The sequence below is a fragment of the Anser brachyrhynchus genome (genome assembly GCF_964034855.1).
Source record: "Anser brachyrhynchus genome assembly, chromosome: 20".
Taxonomy (NCBI): Eukaryota; Metazoa; Chordata; class Aves; order Anseriformes; family Anatidae; genus Anser; species Anser brachyrhynchus.
Genome location: NC_137713.1, coordinates 5484054 through 5500511, shown reverse-complemented (window position 1 = coordinate 5500511; position 16458 = coordinate 5484054). Strand labels below are relative to the sequence as shown.

The 16458-nt window shown below is 49.9% G+C and overlaps 1 protein-coding gene and 1 long non-coding RNA gene across 7 annotated transcripts in view; one reads left to right on the top strand and one right to left on the bottom strand.

Annotated features, from left to right (window-relative positions):
- FAM222B (family with sequence similarity 222 member B) overlaps positions 1 to 16458 on the bottom strand; it is a 36627-nt gene that overhangs the window by 11017 nt on the left and 9152 nt on the right. Inside the window, exons 1-2 of one of the 6 annotated variants that reach the window (XM_080562832.1) lie at positions 3453 to 8106; positions 811 to 2960 (exon numbers count right to left, since the gene is read on the bottom strand). The exons of 2 other annotated variants lie outside the window; for them this stretch is intronic. The gene's annotated coding sequence lies outside the window, so the exon portion shown is untranslated. 3 more of the 6 variants (XM_080562833.1, XM_080562831.1, XM_080562834.1) reach the window with 3 other exon arrangements.
- Positions 9064 to 16162, top strand: LOC308180736. Its single transcript, XR_013941169.1, has 2 exons — positions 9064 to 9198; positions 9293 to 16162. It is a non-coding gene; the product is annotated as an uncharacterized lncRNA (long non-coding RNA).

Here is a 16458-nt window from a genome sequence, read left to right as displayed (position 1 = left end):
TGGATTTCAAAGACGGTTGTTACGGATGGCAAAGAAACCACCCTCGTCCATTTGACTATACAGTGAGAGGCGCTGGCTACCTACCAGCTACAGCCAAAGCAAGTCCTCTGCAATAATCCTGTCGACAGCCCTTTTACATTGCATAAAAAGGCAGGGCACGCACAAATTGGAGGCGAGGTATGCGGCCCTCTGCCTCGGGGCGAGACGAAGCTGCGCGCCACAGCCTGTGATTCCTGCGGGGCGTGAGGCTGGACGAGGAAGGGCTCCAACCTCCTGCACCTCGCCCCTCCGGCCGTGTCCCCCGGGAAGCACGGCGGTGCTGCCGTCCTGCTCTGCACGGGCTCCGAGTGTCTGGCCCCAAACCCTCAAACCAAAGCACGGAGCACCAAAGCCATTTACATGCAAGCTCTGCACAGCTACACTCGAACCCCACCATCGCTCTGTGAATACATGGTGGGGTCCAGCAACAAAGCCAGCTCAGGATTCAAGTCCCCCAACGTCACCAGGGCTGGGGAGAGAATTTTTGGCTGGAACAAGGTCTCTAGAGGCCACCTGGCCAAGCCCCTGCTGCAATCCCCCCTACAACAGCGGGACACACCACTGACAGCCAGCCACGAGCGCTTCGCAAAGCTCTGGAAAACGAGGCGGCTGAGCCAAGCTGGAGAAACCCGCCCAATTTTCTCCTCGCCCAGATCTCCGCAAGCACCAGCGCTGCTCTGCAAGCGGTAGACCACGCACACTACCAGAAATGGAAGATGTGCAGCTGTAAAACCTTGCAAAACCAACTCCACACCTGGATTTTCTGCTCACCCTCTGCAGCAGGTGGAGTTCTCAGACTTCCCCGAGGTGTTCAGACACGAACACCCGTCACATCCACGACTTAGAGGAACTTCAGCAACTGAGAAGTTGCTTGCCGTCCACAGATGAGATTTCTTCATGACTCTAAGTACGCAATATTCAGGGAAAACTTCACAGACATCCTGTGGGCAGCAATTTCTTGCCTCAAATTACACCCGGCAAGACCAAAAGAAAAAATAAGATTCCAGCTCCTTTTAATCAGGAGACGAAACCACCGCACATTGCCTGAGCTTCACCTGCGTAAGCAACAGAAATGCTCGGAGTCAGCAAGAAAAAAATTGTATTTTTTCTCCTCATTTCATCAAGTTTGTAAGACTGTAAAAAACAAGAGCTATTTCTTAGTGGAAAGCAGGCAACAAAATTAAGAACCTTCACCGCAGCCACCAGATCACATCACGATCACATCCACCTAACTTTTACTCTAGTAAGGTCTGATGCCAGTCCGGGATTACTTCTTAACTGCATGGCCAAGAGAGCTCAGTGTCTGAACCATCACTGACGGCAAGTTTGTGTGCAGCCCCGAAAGAGAGAGAAGCCTGCTGCAGCGCAGCACAGCACCCGGACTGAGGGAGCAGCAATTCCTCCGGCGAGACAGGGGCAGGGTCTGCTCACCATCAGCATCCGCGTCCATGACAGCCCCAGCACCGAGAGACATGGACTTTAATATTTTAGAGCGGGCTATAAAGGCAAGCTGCTCCTGCAGATAGATAATCACTTCGGGCAATGCCAAAGGTTCATAAAAGATTGGGGTGGCAATAATAATTTTGAAGGAAATATCTGACTTAAAAAAAATCATTTTAAGTGGAAGCATGAAATCATTCTCTTAGCCTGATTTGCAATAACCAAATTGATGCCATCTAGGTCACTGCTGAGCATTAAAAAAAGGAATTCAGACTTAGACAGAAGTGCTGACCATAACTCCATTACTGAATTCCATATTATAATTAAAATCCTGCTCCAGTTTTTGTTCTCTATGAAATTAATATTTTTACAAAACTGGTACCTCGGTACTTGACAACAAACGCATTTGAAATATCTTTACAAACAAATGCATTATTTTTTTTTTGTTAGAAATTAACTGACATTTATTCCTCATGAGATTTCTCCTACTGACCTTCGACACGAGCTGGTGCAGACAGGTCGAGCAGACCACGGGGCTGAAACAAACTGAAATCTGCTGCACGACCTGAAATCTGCTGCATGTCAGGGTTACGGTGAGCATCCCCGGCTGCCTCGCACCGTCGTTACGCCTCAGGTCAGCAGCTCGGGGTCCTGACGCGGGGGCTGCAGGGCCCATCGCCCCCTCTTGTGCTCGGCTTTATTGCCTCTAATTAGTCCAGAGCAGGAGATAAACTGAACTTGGCACGGCAACAATTCCTACCAGCAGCCTTGGCTCCACGGCTGCAACTTGTGCGGGCACCAGCACCTGCGAAGCTCCCCACGCTGCCTCGGTCCTGCGAGCACGGGAGCTGTGTTACTGGGGGAACTGGAAGGGACACAGCTGGTCTAAGTGTTTTGAGCTGTGCCAGGCTCGGCGACGCCGTCCTCTAAACTGGTCAAACTGGGCAGCAGGCTGACCGGTAGGCTCTGGCAGCCAGCAGCGGAGGGCAGCTGTAAAACCCTTACCTTCAGAGTTTTTCAATTGCATTTTAAAGTGGTTCTGTGCGTCACCAAACACAGCTGAGCGAGCTCTGTCTTGAGAATGTATATAAAAAGATAACGTACGGTTCTAGAGAAAAACAATCACTAGATTAAGTAAATAAATACCCTTCTTTGAAGTGATTTTAATCTAATCTGGCTGCAGGATATAATCCTAACAGCACACGGACTGCAGTATGCTCTAGGAAATAGTTAGCAGGTTTAGACACATGAATAGATTTTTTTTTCTCCTAAGATGCATTAGTAATTAAAACTTGTTAAGCTTAACAAGGATTTACCGTGCTTGGGATTTCAGAGTAACTCTAACGTCGCCACAACGACTGTTACAGCCAGCCTTACCTTCGTTTTTTGGTCTAGGCAGCGCAGCGCATCCTGCGGAGGGCAAGCCAGGCTTCAGGGCACGACAGGGAAACTCACCTCTAGCCACTGCCAGGGACACCACCCTGCACAGCCAAGGGTCAGCTTCAGTAAAACTTACCAAAATACTGCCTTTCTGGACTGAATACATTGCAAAAAAATATATACGTAATTTTCTGGCTGGTATTCAAAGTGTACCATTGCCTCGGCCAGACCCCACGCCAGGGGGAACTTTTACAAGGTGGAGTAAAACCTAGGTGTAAAGCGACTCAGCACTAGTAGGAAATTTCTAATACTCCAACGCAGTTTTATCGTTACATAAACAGACCCCACACACGGAGTTATTGCCAGGATTTTACATACGAGTGCCTGAAGCTCTCGAGAGGCCTTCCAGGGTAAGCACACAAAGGAAACACTCCCCGTAAACCACCCCCGGGCAGTGAAATATGGGAAACCGAGCTGCTTTAGACGAAAGCAAGCTGGTGAAGTCTAAAGTTAGGCTCATGAAAGTAAACACGCATGTTTGAAATTCCAAGATTAACTGCGGGCGCGGGGCGGGAGGAAGCAGGAGCATCTACCCGCACAAAAGAAAAGCTCCAAACCGTTCCAAGTTTCCAGCACCCCGGGGTCCCGTAAGCTGTTAGTTAAGCACTCGTGGCTGAGCGACACGCTTCACTTCTCCTCGTTGTTCACAAGGTGGCCGCGTGAAATTCCCTGGCTATCAGCAGGATTTATGGAGCACCCCGAACACGGGCTGCACAGTCTGAATTCACCATATATATATGCATATATATATATATATATATATATATAAATGCTGCAAAGGAAACCAAAAATGAAGGCGGGTTGTGCAGTTTCTTGGGTCCCAACGTTTGCAGGCGCTTGCCAGGGAAGATAATTGAATCCGGGCCAATCTTCCTGCTCCAAGGGAACCTTGGTGTCTCATTTACCCCCAGCAGGCTGCTCGGGACCGAATGAGACTCACTCCTTTTCCTTCTCCTGAAGTAACCTAAATGTAAAGGGGGTTAAAAATTTGTTTCCATTAACTGCACATGGTGAAGCCCCTGCCAACCTCGGTGCTCAGGATGGTTTCTTGCAGCCTGCCGGGTCTCGCTCGGCGGCCCCGGTGGTCCTGCGGCTCCCTGCCTCTCTCCAGCCCTGCACAGCCCTCTCTGCCCGGCCACTTACCGCACCCTCCGCTCGCTCGGGGCTGCTGAAAAGCCGGAGGGAGATCTTACCTTTTCCTGGAGAGAAATTAACAACCGAGCACCGCGCTGGCGGCCGGCTGGTAGCTCATCCCCTTAACGTTTTCTAAATGGAAAAGTGCAAAATAAGGTGCGGAGAGGCGGTCTTTTGAAACGGCGCTAAATCACGACAGCATCAGGAGTGTTTCGGGGTAAATAAATAGGAGCACTGAACAATAGGAAGGCGCCTTTTATAACTAGTGGAGTGCTCCGTCAGCGCCTGCCTGTATGGGACCTCTTGGCTTCACGCGCTCGGGTGGACCTTTTGCAGAGCCCTGCAACAGTTTCCATCAAAATCAATTCCTGCTCCTCGCGGTTTAATTACCTCTGATTTGGCTTGTAAACTGTTTCACCTTTCAGGCTGACCTCCATTTACGACGTTACTCAGGCAACAAAATTAAAGAGTTTGGAGTGGGAAGCAGGGAGAATTTAAACGTACGGGGCGTGCTTTGGGAAAGGGCAGGCACCTGCTGCAGCACAGCTCCGCTCCCTCCCCGAGCCAGGAGGGCAACGCTCGGCGCGGAAGAAAAAGCAGAAGCTTTTGGGTAAGAGCACTTAAATGGGACGCTGCTCGTATCACACTCCTCGTGCCACGCGTGACATCAGTTCCATCAAATCCCCTCCTCGGCTGAAGCAGCAGCGAGCTCAAGGTTATGCTCTTGGAGTTTAAAAAGCTGTTTTTAGGTCGGTCCCAAGAGATTATTTTAAAACACGGTACGAGGCATCTGCTGGAGAGTAGAAGAGTTGGCTTTAATTGTACGAGGGGGTTTTACATAGCTTCTGACCTTTCATCTAATTGAGGCCTAAAGAAGAAAAAAAAAAGAGGAAAAGCTACACGTCACTTCGGTTATTAAAATCCATCAGGCTCAGACTTTAGCCCTGGGATAACCGCAGCCAAAAAATTGACTCGCAAGTAATTATCACTGCTATCTGCAATAAAAGTTAATTGGACATAATTGAACTAAAGCCCTAATCTGAATGAAGCTGTTGCTGGCAAGAAGCCTGCTCCTGCCTGCACTTTGCAAATGAAACTGCTAAGCAGGGAAATGGACAAACACGGGGCCGCTCCCACAGCCTGCAAAGCGCCGGGCAAGTCTGCAAGCAGCTCGTTAGCTGCGCCAGGATAAAGCCATTAGCGGGGCCTGTCCTCACCGAAAGTGCCTTCTGATGATACCCAAGCGCGACAGAGGTAGGGAGTTTCCAAAGCAAGTTTCAGTTTTACGGACCTCAAAATGATATCGACCGAAACCTCGTATTTGTCAAAAAATGCTAGTTTGGTGCATCCCCCGACGCTGTAAATATCGGTACAAATAACGCGCTTTTGGAGTGTGCGGAGATGCTAACACCAAAAGGTTTCCAGTGTCGATAATTCACCGCCTTCGTGCAGTTCGAGAGCCTTTCCTGAGCTAGGACGAGCTGCTCTCATCTCCTCTGGGCAGCAGACAGTTAGCTGCACAGCGCAGGTGGCTGGGGGCAGCGGGTGTTGAACGAAATTCTCGCCGATTTGCCCATTCTGGTTTGCATTTTTGTTAACTAACAGACCAGAAAACGGCAGCCGTCTCCCGTACTGCTGTAGAACTTCCTTCCAATTTTAATTATTAACACCCTGCCCTTCACCAAAGCGTATCAAAGCACTTTACAAACATTACCGAACCCGCATAACCACTCCGAGACGGGCAAAAATTGCACACGACTCATTTTACAGAGGCTTAAGGGTTTTTTTTGACCAGATTTATATTACAAGACGGGTCTCATGATTATGGAGCTAGCCTATGATAGGAGAGACGGAGGGATGTAGCTGGCTCACTGCGGATCCCTGACGTAATTTTGGATGAAGCATTTAATCACCCCGTGCCACGGCTGCTCCTTTTTGAAAGGATAGTAGCGGGTGACAGTTTTCCACCACGGGAGAATGCTGGGAAGACAAATTAAACTGCAGAGCATCCAATACCCCCTTGACGTATCACTTACAAGGTCAAAATCCGGGAAGGAACTGGAATCAGACCACACTTCGTACTCCTCAACTCCATTTACTCACCGCTGCTCCTCTTCATTTTCATTTGTCAGGACAGAGGAGAATTTTAGCTCACGAAAGCTGGAACAGAGAACTAGTGATATAAATTCCCTTTCATGACCTAAATCAGTGGCTTATTTTACTTTACTCAAAGCCTATCACCTCTTTTTAAGCCTATTTTTAGATTTAACTCCACATTTTGCAATGTGGCAGGAGCTGATAGACAACACAGCCCTAAGTAGGTCTTGCCAGGTGTTGCAGGTCTCTTCTAAGGCTAAGGGAAGATGTAAAAAAGACAAGTCTGAACGTTTGCAGGGCCTGGCCACAGCTTCAAAGGAGGATTTCTGGCTGTGCTTGAAACACAGATGCTAGCGGTCAGCTATGAGACAGATGAGATACTGCCCTCGCCATGGGAACTCGAGCAAGAAATAGGAAAATCAGCCCATACTCAAAAGGGATTTGAATAACTTTGGATCTGCCTCCTCTGAATTTTTCACTAGACGAAAGCACTCTGACCTTTAATTAATTTTCCTTCTCCTTTTAAATGGTAACTTCCAGCTCCGAGGCTTTTAACGCTGTGTTGGCGGGTGACGGGGGTGCAGGAGCAGTCTGGGGTGTACCCGAGCTATGTTGGGCAGCGCATAAATCTGCACGGTCATTTAGGAGAGAGAGCACAGGGTGCTGCAACAGCTGAACTGCAGCAGTTAATATCAGGGACCAGGTAAATAAAGCCTTGTCGTCGATGTCAGGACTTGCCCAGGGTATTAGGCTTCGATTCTTATTTTCAGAAGACAAAAAGCTCTCTACCAGTCGCTGTAAAGGCTTCGATTCTTATTTTCGGAAGACAAAAAGCTTAACTTTCACCGAAAATACCACTTTTTTCAACGAGGTACTAAGAGGAGCAAAGAAACATTCCTTCCTCAAAAGCATCCATTACCTTCGGGGCAAACTAAAGCCACGTTCCTCCTACGTCCTTGAGCACCACCTCTACTGTAACAGGGAGAACAGACTCAGGAATCCTACACGCCGGTATTTAGGGGTATTTAGGTTAGCCCCCATGACGTGCACATGAAGCACACCCCAAACAGCCAGCCTACAGGGTGCTGCTCACGCACAGCCCAGCGGAGGCACGTTTCACCGACAGACGTTCTCCCTTCTCGTGCACGACTTCCTTCTGCCTTCAAGCGATAAGAAACCCAGCTGCAGGCTGACCCTCTTCCCAGAGCAGAGGGCTCGCCGTTATAACCTCAGCAGCAGCACGCGTGTGCCCTGTGCCTGTTATGTGCCCCCTTTCCCACACATTAAGGTGGCCGGGAGAAGCAGGAGGCTGTAATTTTGGGGTTTATTTTACCACGAAGGACACGCATGAGCTGTGTGCTTCCTTGTGCACGCTCAGGCAGCATCCGGAGCGCCTCCCTCGCGATTTCTCCTGCACCAGCGCTGGACCACATGCCTTAGCCTAGCTGAAAAGGAAGCTTTGCTTAAGCACAGCAGACAGCCACCGAAGGGGAAAGGAAACGTGAAATACTTCCCTCTCCAAGTGGCTGCCTCGCACAGTTCTCCATTATCTTCAGCTTCTCTCATTCCACACTTTATCCTATAACAGCCCAGAATTAAAGTCTTAATGGGGACTTACAGAAGTACTTATGGCTGCACAGGACAGAAGAACGACAGTTTGCCCCTTAAAAAAATCATCAGAAGTTAGAGATTCTGACAGTTCCCCGAGCAGGAAAGTAGCTCTCCTCCTCCGTTTCGTACAAGCTGATTATTTAATATTTTTTCAGAGCTATCTTTGAACAAATTTCACCTATACGCAACACACAAAGAGCAAGCCAGATGTGTTAGATATTGAAGACCCCGTTTCGAGTCCCGTTTTAAAAATAGACTCACTTGAAAACGAGAAAATATTTGCAAATAAGATGAGGCAGAATGAGTTGCACTTCATGCAAAACCCAAAACGGAACTCGTGCTAAGAACAAAAAAAGTGACTCACTCGCTGAGCAGGTGTCGGGGTGTGGGGTGGACACGGCAGCCAGTCGCACGTGGGCTCCGGGTTCCGCTTTGCGCTGGCCATGCACGTGTGCCTTTCTGCCCTGTGCACTCGCGCTGCGAGCTGCTCGCCTTAGGGCTCAGCTGTTTGGCTGCCGAGCTAAGGTCCCACCTATGGTGCAATGGCAGCGACCCGTTGACAAAGCAGAGGCGTGTACAGGCGATTTTTGAGATAGAGGATTGGAGATGTGCATCTAACCCGTCACGGTGCCGGGGCTTCCTGCCGGACCCCGGCCGGATCAGCTCGTAGATAGATCCACGACCGTTTGCAAGCGCGAGATAAGACCTTCTTTAGCTGGAGATGGCGTGCAGCCCTGCTCTAAGGATGACAAGCGTTCCAAGAACTCGAACAGAAGCCGCCACACAAGCACACAGCACTCACCAGCAGCCAACACCAGCCGCCAGAGGCACACGAAGGGGATGGACAGATGCTGCCATGTTCTCCTACCGACTTCCAGACAAGGTACCACTGCCCCGATGGCTCGTACTGACACAGACCTACCGTCCTTACCAACCTGCCACGAAATTCGAAGGCCACCTCCTAACTCAACAGAAAAAAGGACAAGAAATGCGTTCTTTGTGAGGCACCGTACAACAGCCCGTGCTCTGCTCGGTGCCTTTCCAAGAAGGGTGAGAAGTGGCCAGCGGCGCTGCTGACAGTTCATAACAGCCACAGGGAAAGCAACACGAGCGTGCAAGGCACTTTCAAAGGCTCTGCACTGCACAAGAACCAGAGATTTTTGTCTGCAGGCCCCACAGAACAGCTCCGAGCGATCTCACCTACTTCTTTGAGCAGCCACAAACACATCACCGTGAACAAAAGCTTACCCTCAAAGGGATTTCTTTTCCCACAGCCAGGTTTACTGACTGCAGGTGAGCAGGAGCCTTTTGTTTGCTTGTGCGTCCTTCCCCCTTTGCACTTGCCTTTTTATATATATAAAAAAGAAAGAGATGATGATAAAGAAAGTGCACGGACGGGCCACAGATGCAGCTGTAACCGCGACATCCCTTGGCAGGGTAAGCACAACCTGGCTGCAGGGGGGAGAGCCTGGCCGAGCGCGTACCCCGGAACGTCACCGAGGCAATCCCCCAACACTTGCTTCATTTCCAGGCAATCCCTCTTCCCTACCGTGGAGTAACCAAGCTAGCTGCGGTCAATGAATTCTAAAAGGTAAATTTTCCTACCTTCAATTAACTGCATTAGTACTGTTTATAACTGTGTGATTGATAAACGCTCTGCAGAAGCTGTAATTAATGTATTTTTTGTCTTGGAACACATAGCGAACCCCTTGGCACTCAGACACTAAATGAAAAGCAATTTATCAACCTGCTTTGAATAGCTCGATCCGACTCCTTAATGCAAAGAGAAGCGCGCTTTGCTTAAGGCGCTGCAGCCCTGTAAAAGCAACGCGTGCCGCAGAATCACAAATGCCATCAGACACAGTTTGGATTTCGATAGGGATGACGCCGACCAGGACACTCATCGTGCTGAGGAACGGGGTACGTCAGTAGGATCTGGGGCTTAGCTGGGATCCTCACCCTGGGTACAGCCTAGCAGCAGGTTGGCAGATGTGGTTTTCCAGGACTGAGGTTAGGAGGGTGTGTTTAGGACGTCGGACGAAGCTCTGGATTCTCCTCCCGTGCCTCACGGCCAAGCAGCGCTGACCCGCACGGGGACGCAGCATCTCGGTGTTATTTCAGTCCAGACGTGTGCTCGGCTGCTCACACGGCAGACAAAAATAAAGTGCTTACGGAGCGTTTGAATGCTAATTTCTCAAATTCGGTGTTGCTTTGTACGTTTGACATACGCAAAAAATAAAACAACTCCAAGAACAACAAAAAAACAGCGTTTATAGAGGGAAAGGCTTGTCATCACAGAATTTTATGTCGGTATTAGCTGCTGGGGGGATTAACCAGCCTTCAAAGCCTAAAATCTAAACTCACATTTCTGGAAGCACGGGCTCCACATATTCAGTAAAGAAATCGGTCTGTCCTCCATATGGCAGCCTGAATGTAAGGCTTACATATTTCCATTGCACATGTGAGTCCGCTCCCCGTTCCTGCAGTGTCTTGCCCTCTTCCATTTGTCTTTTGATTCAGATAAAAGCCAGCGCAGATCCTAACTGCTGATACGGAGAAAGGCACAAGACGCAGTGTGACTTTGGATGAAGGAAGAAAAAAAAAAAAAAAAGGACTCAGGTCCAGACTGCTAGAGCATGTCAAGAGATTGTCTTTGAAACTACAGAACCAGAAATGAAAGCGCTGCTTTTTTATTTGATTTGATCAAAGCAACCGGGGATGGGGCGGGGGGGGGGGGGGGGGGGGGAAGAAATCACATCCTACAGATGCAGGCTAAATTTTAACTACTTCACACATAATGCGGGACCAGCTGATCCCATACAGGCATAAATAAAGAGAGAAAACAAAGAGGTAAAGTCACCCTAGCTCTGAATGCGCTCCTTCCACAGATCGCTGCTTCAGGGTCTGCCAAAGAGCAACAGGAACCCATTTCAAAGCAAGAAAGGCACAGGAAGCATGTACCCAGCACTCTCGCCAGGGGCACACGCTTTAAGTCTCCAGTGAGGAGCAGAGGAGCAAGCTCCTGACAAATCAGAAAAAACGCTCACAATGCAATGGCTATTTGGATAAATAACCTGCTCCTCCCTCCGCGACTCTGCTCCCCAGATCCGACTGCGAGGTAGCAGTGGTGTGAGACAACCCTCCGCAGGCAGGCTTTGTGCTGCTCGCTGAGAATGACCAGGAGGTAATTCCTTCTCCTCGCCCAGAGCATCCGCTCCGATCCACGCTGGGCACAGGAGAACCAGGCTTTGTGGAGTGCGAATCAGAGCACAGGTTCCTGCAGGCCCCGAACGGCGGCAGAGGAGAACCAGACAGCCACAGCAGCCACCCTCCCTGATAGGAAGGGTTACAAATACCTGCCGGGTCGGCTGTGTGCTTGTGGAAATTACCGGCTGCAGAAGGTGAGCCGTTTCCTCTGGGCTAGCACGATCGAGCTCTTTGGCTTTCGCTAAAAATGAAGCAGAAGTCATTTTAACACGTGAGGCAGACAACAGTCGCGCGTAGGGGATCAAATAGCTCTCCAGATGTTTATTTTAAATGAAATTCAGAAGCCAGCATAAACCAGATTTTAAACGCTGAATAATCCGCACCATAATTTGCATGAGAAAACTAGGAAAAAAGGGATAAAGGTTCCATCCTACCGCTCTGAAACTCTCCAGGAACACGCAGGGTCAGAAAGGACGTCCTGATGAGAAGGGCAGGGATCAGTGACCACAAAACTGAGAAGCAGATCTGTTCCTAGGCTCTTCAGCTGACACCTCGAAGTATGAACAGCCCCACACTGAAAACTGATGGCACTTCCCCCCCCGATGGATGCTCCACGCACACATCCTAGGGCATCTCACGTGAAGAAAGTCTTTGACCTTCCTCACCAAGACTATTCACAATCACGGGCTGAAAAGCGTCTAAAAATCGCAGCCCTACATCTTTAAACCCCTTCCCACCTTGCTCCTTTAGTGAATGCCTCCTGATTGTGCGAAAGCAAGAATATTCAGACCTCAATCTAGTAGCTTGGGTGTTATGCTGACAATGTCTCTGGAGAGCGGAAGAGAAGCGAGGACAGATTTCCAATAGCTCAGACGCTGCTCTGTAAGAAAAGCTGCTACACGGCAAGAGAGATAAATAAAGAGGGAAAGGAACACGCCGGAGAACTTCTCCCAAGGTCACCTCAGGATGCCGAACGCTACCCATCTGCAGGGGGAGGTTTAGACGCCCGGTTTAACCACGTCCATCCATTTGCTTGCTGGCAGCCACAGTCCTCATTAAACCAAACTGGTTCTGGGCATGAAAGGAGGACTTAGGGAAGATGGTGTTAGCTAATAAATACAAAGGGAAAGGCAACAGAGGCGGCCCCGGACGGGTGCTCTTTGCAGGAAAACGCAGCCACGCAACAGGCAGAGCCTGTGTGAAGCCAGCGCGAGGCTCAGCGACACGGCGCATCCCCAGCGGAGCCTCCAAGCAAGGCTCGTGGCTCCTGAGGATGAAATTTTGCACCGTTCAGGCACGAGCAGCACCGGGATGCCAGCAGGAACTGGAGCTTTTACGACTCTGCTGCTACGCAGGGTCACCCGCCCGTCCCAGTTCCTCACTGCTTCGAAATAAAGGCTGGCGACACGTGGCAGATCACCGAGGACAGAGCGTGCCGTGAAGGAAAAGCCATGCCCCAAATATTATACCAGTTACTGCTGCGTGCCCTCCTAACAAGAGTGCTTCTCGCCCATCTCAGCGGTCTGAAAGACACGCTGGGCAGAATTTCAAGCTCCGGCAAAGTGATCTTATCACTTCTGCGCCGCGCTCGCTACACAAGCCCCTGATTCAGCAGCATGTAAAAAAAAAAATCTTCATTTGCATGAAAAGCACTCGCTGATCACAAAGTCTTCTGTTCAGCGCTCCCCTTCCCACCGGCGGCAGCAAGATGCGAGAGCACTGCTGTCATTCTGCTGGCGACCGAGGTGGAATATTCTGCGTGTGCCCCCCACATTTTCATGCGATCTTTCCCTAAAATTTTAATAGTGTTTCGGAGTAACACAAAAGCTGCACACATCCAGTGCCAAGGCCCTCGTGTGCGATGCTTTCACTGGCACTTTTAATAACCGTGCTGCACAAAGGACGTTTCATATCAACGCGCAGCCACCACAAACACCTCCAAAATGTCTCAGACAAGTCCAGTCTTTCCCAGTCTGCGTTTACAGCACTCGGTGCCACGACGCAGAGCTTAAAGAGGATGTACTGCAATCAAGAGGAAGGTGTAGTCATGCGGAGAACAACGTTCTGGTTGCAGTGAGATTAATCTCTGTCGTGGGAAACCCAATAAAACACGTAGTTTGTTATCTTTCATGACAAAGAGGCTGTTAAAGCTTAACTACGTTACCAAAGTTTTGCCTTTGGACTAACCCATGAGCCTGTAGTATGAAGGTAAAGCATGCCGGCAGATGCAATTACTCGGTTCTCTCCTGATTCGGAGGGAGAAAGTCCACGGTTTCAGCAGCTGAAGACTTTATGCAACAGTCCCGTGCCCTTTCCCAATCACGGGTGGGTCACTGAGGCCAGTCCCAGCCTCCAGGCAGCAAACACCAGCTCTCACCTCCAGCTATTTGCCGGAGTTCGTCGCGTCCCACGCACACACCCCGAAATCACACGGGGCCCTGAGCTAATTCAACATAAATACCTTCCGTCCGGGCGGCGACGCGGTCCCCGTTTGGGAACATCTCCTTTCATGTCAATCCAGCGCCGACGAGTTCGGATCCGATCCCAAAAAGGTGCCGGGGCTGCCGCTGCTTCCTCCCGTGCGTCGCCGAGCATCTCGGCCGGCGCGTGGCCGCAAAGGGACGGCCCTACGACGGCTGCTGCTTGGAACCGGGCCGCTCGGCATCCCGTGTACGCTGCATTTTTGAGCACGCTGCTCTAAGCTGCTTTGCTAGCAATTTCTGGCCCGCGCGGCGTGCAAGAGCACAGCCCCGGCCTCACAAAGAGCAGACCTGTAAATGACATCTCGAGGATTAAACTGATTGAGATGCAATTTGCCTAGCAACCATTCATTAAGCAGAGTTCACAAACAGGCCAGCAATCTATTCCACCTCCTTATCCGAGCAGTAAACAGATAGCAGTCTCTGCTGTGTCCTCTCTCCGGCAGCTCAGACACATTGTAAACAGATTTTTCAGAAGTTTCGACTCCTACGGTAAATGGCGGAGAACAATCCTGCCCTCCGAGCGCCAGGGATTCGGTTCCAGCCAGCGCCTCGCCAGCCTCGAGCAGCTCCAGAAGGATGACAACGCAAATCAGAAGGCGAATGGTAAAACATCTCCCCGGTATTTTCCCACCTCGAGCACTAAGAGCCTAGCCCAGTCTTTCAAGAAAAACCTTCATCACACGAGCATTTGGCATTGCTATTCCGATCGCTGAAAAAAAAAAATCAATGAAAATCTTATTCCCCTCCTTCGTCTTCTGAAAAGAGTCGGTAGGCACTTCCAAAGCCTTTGATAAAGCTTTCCCCCTTCAGAGAAGGAAATAAAAGTCGCGTTCTCCCTCCCGTTAAGCGTTTTTCCTCATAAAAGAAGCAAGACAACGGAAGTGCCATCAGCAAAACTCAAGCCAGCTATTTCAACTTCAAGAACTTAGCTGAAAAGATTAAGCGAAATCGTGATTCTGCATCATTGTTTCCCCACAAGAAACATCCGATACTAACCCATTCTGCTCCAAAATTAAACAACAAAGCTGAGCTCGGACACATTTAAGGCTATATACCTGTACCTGCATGGTTTTCCTTTTTTCTTCTGGGAAATCACTGTGACATCTAGCACGCTCTTACAATTAAATATGCAAGAACGAAGAATTAAACTGGCTATGAATAATTAACCTCACATAATACCACTTCGTAAGGGAAGTCTGGCTGAATATTCTCACGGAGGAGACGTCCCCAAATACAAGGCGCATCACGATCGGTGGCTTTCCTTTTGTGATAGGGTCTGAAGCCCCGGGTAACTTCACGGCTGCTGCTCGGTTCTGGAGAAGGTTCTTCCCGGCCGTGCCTCCCTTCTCCTCCTTCCCTGCCCATCGGGGTTCAGGAAAGCTTGAAGAAACGTGCGAGTGTTGCGAGAGCTGTTGCGCTGCTCATCTGCACTTCGGAGCTCGCAGGCTACCCAAACGCTACCCATTAAAAAGTAGAAAGCAATTATCTCACTTCCCAGTGGAGGATAAAGCAAGCATGATGCAACAATTACTTACAAGATAGTATCAGGCTAAGGTTGGGAGAAAAAAAAAACAATTAAAAAAGGTTTGCAAGAGCTAAGGAATGCAGCTTGCTCTCCCAGAATCTATCTCGACGAGAACGATACCATCAGCTCGCAGAGCAGACCTTCCTGTTTCGGGTTTGCTGTTTTGGAGGCTACGGGACATAAACTGCAGCAAAGTTACAGCCCCAGCCCTCACGCGGCTCTGCCTCACTAGCTTCTAGAGAAAAAAGCAATTGAAAATAGGCTTTTAATAGAAACCCTGAATCGTTTCACCTAATATTTACTGAAGTCCCCATAAAACTGGGATTCGGCCCTCGGCACTGTCCACTAGACACCCGCGGGGTCAGCTCCATGCTAATCATCGCACGATGCACTTGTTCCACAAGGAAATCCCCAGCTCCCCTACGTTTATCCGAGCAGCGCGGCGTACAAACAGCCTCCTGCTGCAGAGCTCGACTTTTAGAGACAAGTGTTTGAAATCCAGCCGCGCTCGGTGATGGTTAAAGCAGAGCTGGGCGCTGCCGACGGTGACAGCCCTTCGGTTGAAGCCCCGCCGGAGGATTCGGCGCTCTTCTCCAATGCAAACACGACTCGGGGGTCCTTCTCCATGCAGGCAAAGACACGTTGGAAGTGCGTTAGTTAAATATCAATTTTCTACTAGAAATGAAGAAGATGAAATGAAACCTTTGAGCTGGAAGGTGCCATGAGCGTTGCTTCACTGCCTCACTCGCTGCCCGGAGGAGGCGAGGCAAGGGCTGGAGGAGCCTCCTCTGGCTGCCCCGCAGGGAGCCCGGGGGAGCAGAACCCCCTCTCCAGGTGCTTTTGGGGTTGCTGCTACCAGCCAGGAGGAGCTGGACTGAAGGTGGAGCCCGTAAACACATCATCCCGCTGAAAATCCCAGCGCCTTCTCTCCTGAGATCCAGTCTTCTGGGTACCGGCGCCGATCTTCGCCCGTTTGCGAGCACGTCCCTTTCTCCCTGCCAGAATTAATCACCTTGCCAGCAAGCATCCTGCAAATACCCGGAGTTTACATAAGACGAGTTTAACCTTCAGTCCCTATTAATGTTAACAGAATAGAAAAAATTAACCACGGTGCGACAACAAAACGAAAAAGTCTGTATCTGCATTTCTAATTATACAGCAAATCACACCACGCGGCGATGTTTCCGAGCACCTTGCTGGTGATAAAACAGCAAATGGACCACAGCTTCCATTTTGAGGAGCGGATGCAAAGGCGAACGGAGCTGAGGCTGTCTGCAACGAGGAACGAGGGTGGGAGAATTAAAGGGAATAAAGCGTCATACTTAAGTGATGGTAAAAATGTTAATGATTTGAAAAACAGTCACCTTAAACATTTTAAATTTCACCATCTCTCATACTTTCCGTGGCTTAGCCTACTTTCCCCAACTTAATTTGCATCAGCCAAATAGGCCTCCTGCTGGGAGGCACTAAAATGGCAGCCCC